The sequence below is a fragment of the Canis lupus genome, chromosome 5 (assembly GCF_003254725.2).
Source record: "Canis lupus dingo isolate Sandy chromosome 5, ASM325472v2, whole genome shotgun sequence".
NCBI classification, from domain to species: Eukaryota; Metazoa; Chordata; class Mammalia; order Carnivora; family Canidae; genus Canis; species Canis lupus.
The window spans coordinates 84,116,330-84,122,329 of NC_064247.1; positions in this window are offsets into that span (position 1 = coordinate 84,116,330).

Consider the following 6,000-nt stretch of genomic DNA (forward strand, 5'->3'; position numbering starts at 1 on the left):
ACGGCACACGGAGTCATGCTACACGTGTTTTCCCTCTTTCCCCCCAGACACAAGGCACAGGCTTTCTCCTGGATTGCAGACAATTTTTAGATTGTCTTTTCTTTTTTTTTTTTTTTTTATACTTTATTGTGAAAGTTTGTTTCGAGCATTTCTTGATATCCTGCTACATTCTATTTTTATGAGTCAGTCCAAATGCATAAGAAGAGAAATGTTTTCATGAAGTGCTCACTTTCATTTTCCTTTGCATTAAAATCAAATTGTCTGAACCCTTCAGTGGAATAAATTCTGTGGACAATGTCACTTTGGAATCTTTCATTGCAATGAAGGATTGCACGTTCTCAATACTTCCATAATTGCAGGTTTTGTTCATTTTTTATATAGTTTTTGTAATCCAAAGAATATTTTGCTAGATTTGCACAGATCTCCAATTGAATTTGAAATAAAGAAATAATTCAAAAGGAAGATGAATAGCACTTAAACAAGAATACAGCTGTAAGTAACCCCGTCACCATGGATGATCCTTTTTGTCTAGGAATGTATTTAGATTAGATTTGACAACTACATTTTTACATTTTTATGTTTAAGTTTTTTTTTTTAAAAAAAAAGCTGTCTAATTTTCAATAGTTAAAATACTTGTTTTTCCTTTTTCTTAATCTTCTCTTTTTTTACTTTAAGCCTCTATTGTTTGTAGAACCCTCTTAGAAGCTTGGAAATAAAATGTCTTTCCCGACTAGTGGAGTCCTCTTTCATTTGGAACATATTGCCTTAAAAGCAATCTTCATTTAAATGGTTCTCCCTTATTTCGATATGGAGTAATTACTGCTTTATGACACCGATTCAGTGAAAGAAGGAACACTGCTGTGTTCTTCTTGCCCTTGAGTAGTGGCTTTTGTCTGCATTCATCATTCATTCATTCATTCATTCATTCGACCATTCATTCATTCATCAAAATCTTATTTGGTAGACCCTGCCAGTGACTTCAGGATGTACGATGAATCTTGCTACCTTCCTTGACATCTTCTGGTCTTCTCAATCCTGTTCCAAAATGTCTTTCCTGTTGCCTTATAATTTTAAAACAACAATCTCTGTGCCCACTCACCTTCCCAGACAGTGAATCAGGACGCTTTCTCTCCCTCAAGATTGAGAGAACAAAATATATAAGAGAGACAACAGGAGATGGTGAGATGTTGACCATGAATGGAGGAGGGTAGGTCAGGTGCAGCCACTCTGGACAGATCTTGTGTTCAGCTAAATTATATCTCAAAGGCCAGTGTTCCTGGGGATGGTGGGGAGGAGAAGAGAGCAGATGATCTACATCACTGGGAGAAACCACCTACAAATGCAGATTCATGGTGCCCAGAGTAAGACTGGGCACCTGCATGGCAGGTGGGACCTGGTCACAAGTATCTTTGGTTGTCCCTAGCTAATTGTGAGTCTCCTTCACCTCCTTTTGAGAACCTCTGTAGGACTCTCCTGGTGCAGTTGGTGGTGAGTGGAAGGTAGGAAGTGGTGGTGGTGAGTGGAAGGTAGGAAGTGAATTAGGATCTCTGAGCCCAAGAGTGGCTAAATCTACGAGGTAGGCAGTGTGGAGGACAGATTAGGAACATCTCCACCTACAGGCATTCTAAGAATGTTTTTGTGGAAGTTAAGATATAATGAGGGCCTCAAACAATTCAGTACATGGGAGATGGGAAGGAGGAGAGGCTGCCATCAGCCATCCTCACCTCTGATCCAGGACTGAGACAAACCCTTAGCCATTCTCTCTGTCTTCCAACTTCTTCACAAAGCAGCCAGAAGGATATTAACACACAACTCAGATCACAAGACTCCATAACCAAACCCCTTCACTGGTTTCCCAAAGTCTTTAAACAAATTCCAATTCCCTTACTCTGTTGCTTTCCATGATGAGGACCCTGCAAACTATCTTATCCCATTCTCTTTTCAATGCACTGTTCTCCAGCCACACTAGCCACCCATCAGTTCCTCCTACAGACTAAATGGGCTCCCTTTCCACCCAAAGTCAGCCGTGCTTTGTTGGCTTCCTTTGTATCCGCTGCAACTCTTTGAACTTACTTTACTTCTGGCTTTTCCTGTGGGGGTGAGTCTGGCTGCCACAGCAGGGTGCAAGCTTCAGGATGGCAGGGATCGTGTTTACTATATGTCTAGGTCCTTGCATGGTGCCTAAAACACGAGTATGTTGCATGGTATGTGAGGATTATTTCTTGAGTGGATGATGGCACATCAATAAGGTAGATTATCCAGATGTGATGGCTGATTGGAGAATGCCAGTATGATTTTCAGCTTCTTTATCTGAAAAATGGAATGACTTGTGATCTCAGTGTCTGTGGTTATGAATCCCAAGGGAGAAGTGGGGGGAAAAGTTGAATTAAGTTTCTGTTAGACTTGTAAATTGGAGGTGCTCGTGTGACAGATGGAGCTACTGTCAGGTAGGTTATCAGAGACAGGGATCTGCTGCTAGCTCCCTACAGAGGTGGGGTGGGCACATAGAGTGGAGGTCATCCAACGATACTTAGTCTCCAGAGTGACCATGTTTCTAATTGGGGTTCACTCTTCTCTGTCAACTGAGGGGAGTGTTTCTATCGTGAAGTAAGTCAGTCCCTCTGGTGCTGACAAGTAATGCTGACTTTAGTTTTATTAATAAGGATAATCAGTAAGCATAAACCTTATCCGTGTATGTCAAATACTTTGAAAAATAAGAAGGGACTATTAGTTAATTCGCTAATTCTCTTCATCAATTAGTGAGGCTTTTTTTGAGCTCCTGCTGTGTGGGAGAGCACAGATGGGATGTGGAAAGCTGATCTCAGCCCTGTTAGAAGGCAAAGGATGTGCCATGCTGGCGGAGATGGTGAAGAGGAGGCTGAGCGTCTCTCCCAAGCATCAGCGGGAAGCGGTCGTCAAAGCTGGATGGGATCGGTCCCATTTCTTCCATCTGGGTCCAGGGGCTTATCCTTTAAACAGGTTCAAGAGCCAACAATGACGTTATTCTTCATCATCAGTGACTAGGCCGAAACCGGGTAATTAAGATGGGGGGCAAAGTCCCTCCATCCCTCCCCCATGGCTTTGGCCGTTCACTGCAGAGCTGGACCTCGGGGCCTACTCAGGCCTCCATTGCCTCAGCCCCCCTTCCACATCCAGACTGACAGATGAGACAGGTCTGGGCCTCGTTGCTGTGGGGGTCCACATGCTTCTACAATGTGAGTGTTGAAAGTTGAATATTAAAAAAAAAAAAAAAACCCGAGTAGCCATTTTATAGCTGCTTGTATTATGCTTCATGCAGAAATTTGATATTTTATTCTGTGGGATCAAAATTGTATTTTTAAAAAAGTCCATGTCAGGCATGTCTCTCAGGTCCCAAAGGCCTTGGGGTGAGCCCGGAATTTTCATCTCGCAGACTAACTCAACTATTCATTTGTTTTTAATGACAGAGGCTGCCATCTTGTCCAAAGGGCCTTCTTCCTTCCAAGTGTCTCCTCATTTTGAACATGACTCTATAGTTCTTTGTCAATTTAACCAACTAACTGCCACTACTTGGTTCTCTCTCATGGTCTCGCAGAGGCAGTGCACCCCGTACTGCTCAGAGCCTGACTCTTCAGCTCAAGGGTGAAAGCAACATACCTCTTGTTGGGTGTGGCATTCAATACACACCTGTGTGCAAAACGTGGCTCCAGCACTCACCAGCTGTGGGACTTCAGACAGGCATCCTGACCTCTCTGAACTTCGTCTTCTGCAAACACACGATGCAAATAACAATCTCCACACTGCCAAGGGGTGGCAAAGGCTCAATAAGCTCCTGTTTCTAGAGCCACTACCAGCTCCTAGAACAGGGTAAACACTTCATAGAAGGAGGTGATTTTACAGTTAGTGTCCACAGTCTTTTCCCTGTTCCAGATTTCAGGACAAGGTAAAGGAATAGACCACCTCATGCTTCTCATTTCCTCTTCAAAATCAATTTACTCTTGTCTCTCTCTGGAGCCAACAATAAAATGTAGAAAATTGTAGTTTAGTTGAGGCAGAGAATGAGCAAGTTTCCTACCGCCAAAAATAATCTTTTTTTTTAAATAAGATGAATTTTCTGACAAATGAGTTCACTTCTGTTTGATTGCAATATGTAGTATAAAACTGGCAAAGCAACATGCAAAATAGCTTTTAAATATTTTATTAGAAGACAATAAGTAAATTCACATGATTATGAATTGTATTGAATTGGATAGAAACTATATATCATATGGTATTTGAAATTTGGACGAGCTTGTCAAGAACTGCAAAAACTGACATTTCTAATATAAGGAATTTCATATTTGATATATTTTTGCTCATTTGTTGAAACAACGGTGCTCCTTCTTTGTAGACACAATTCTCTGAAAATATTTAGATTCGAAGACGTATAATTTCATTGGAATACTTTTCTTTCATAACAACTCCAACGAGTTTAATTTAACCACAATTTTTACTTCATTTAGCACTTAGAAAATTGGAAATTATTTGATACTATAGTAAATTTCTCCTTTTAAATTTTTTTTCCGACACTAACTGGCATGTGGAAGAAATAATAGTGTGCTTGCAAGTACAATTTTCCAATAACTTTGTTATGAATTAGTAATGAGGTGATCAGTTTGATGATGCTGACCTAGCAAATTAAATTAGCCTTCCTATGGGGCATCTGCCTTTTCTCTCCTACATTTTGGATGTTCAGCACAGAAAAGGCACGAAGCAAATATTCGGGGCAGGATTACAGTGATGGATGGATAAAGTGAAATAAATCCTTCATTTCGTGTTCTAGGTTTTACAGAATTCTAAACTCCTAGAAATGGAGAAGAGAATTCATCTGGATATCCTTTCTTGCTCCCCACCTTATGTCTTACTAGAATCATTATAATAATTTGGATTTAGATTTTGTGTGACTTGATATTCCTCCCTGGACAGTCACCCAAAAAACACTCAGATCAAATTGGGTCCAAAGCAACCTGAACAGACGGAAGTGCTGTCAGATGATGTGTCTGACCTGTTAGCCTTGAAAAAATTTGCTTAATTTCTGTGGGTCTTGTTTACCTTATATGATAGGGATGTGTAATCTCTGTCTGGCATAGCTCCAAGAATTCCAGAAAGTATGACCTACAATAGGAAATTAGCTAAATGTATAAATTGCTGCACAGATGAATGATTCTATTGTTGCTGTGTTTGCTGTGATTTGGGCTTCTTCCTACTGTAAACTGGATCTTTCCAGCATCTGTAATTGCTTCCAGAGTTAACCTCAGATCCAGAAGCAAATTTAAGGGACTCTTTGGATTCTCTTTGGAAGACTTGATCCAGTGGCCCCAGGGTAGGCTTCAAAATGGGGACTGGATCTTGTTGTGCAGAGATTAATGGCCCCAGAGATGCTCCCAGCCCAGTAACTTCTGCGCCAGCAGGGAAATAGTGATGCCTAGGCCCAGGCTATAAGGACTCTTGATCTCAGTGGTCCACTGTTTTCCAAGTGTGGAATGTGCATTTCTGCATCTCTGATGGTTGGAAGAAATGGTTTAAAAGTGATGCTGAGGGATCCCTGGGTGGCACAGCAGTTTGGTGCCTGCCTTTGGCCCAGGGCGCGATCCTGGAGACCCGGGATCGAATCCCACGTCGGGCTCCCGGTGCATGGAGCCTGCTTCTCCCTCTGCCTGTGTCTCTGCCTCTCTTTCTCTGTGTGACTATCATAAATAAATAAAAATTAAAAAAAAAAGAACTCATATAAAAGTGACGCTGAATTAACAACACATTTTAAAGGGAGAAAGGTATTCTCTTTCAAGTTACTAAACAGATAATGTGCACACAATTCTGCTGGGAATTCTGTTGGGAATCCACTTCCCTCTAAGTTGGCTCATTGCATGACCACACACCCAGTCTAAAGCAGCCTCCTATTCCCTGACTACCGTATTTCCCATCTGCACTTCTCTGCAGAGTGTCAAAGACCATCTACTTTGACCAAACTGTAATCAGGCTCCT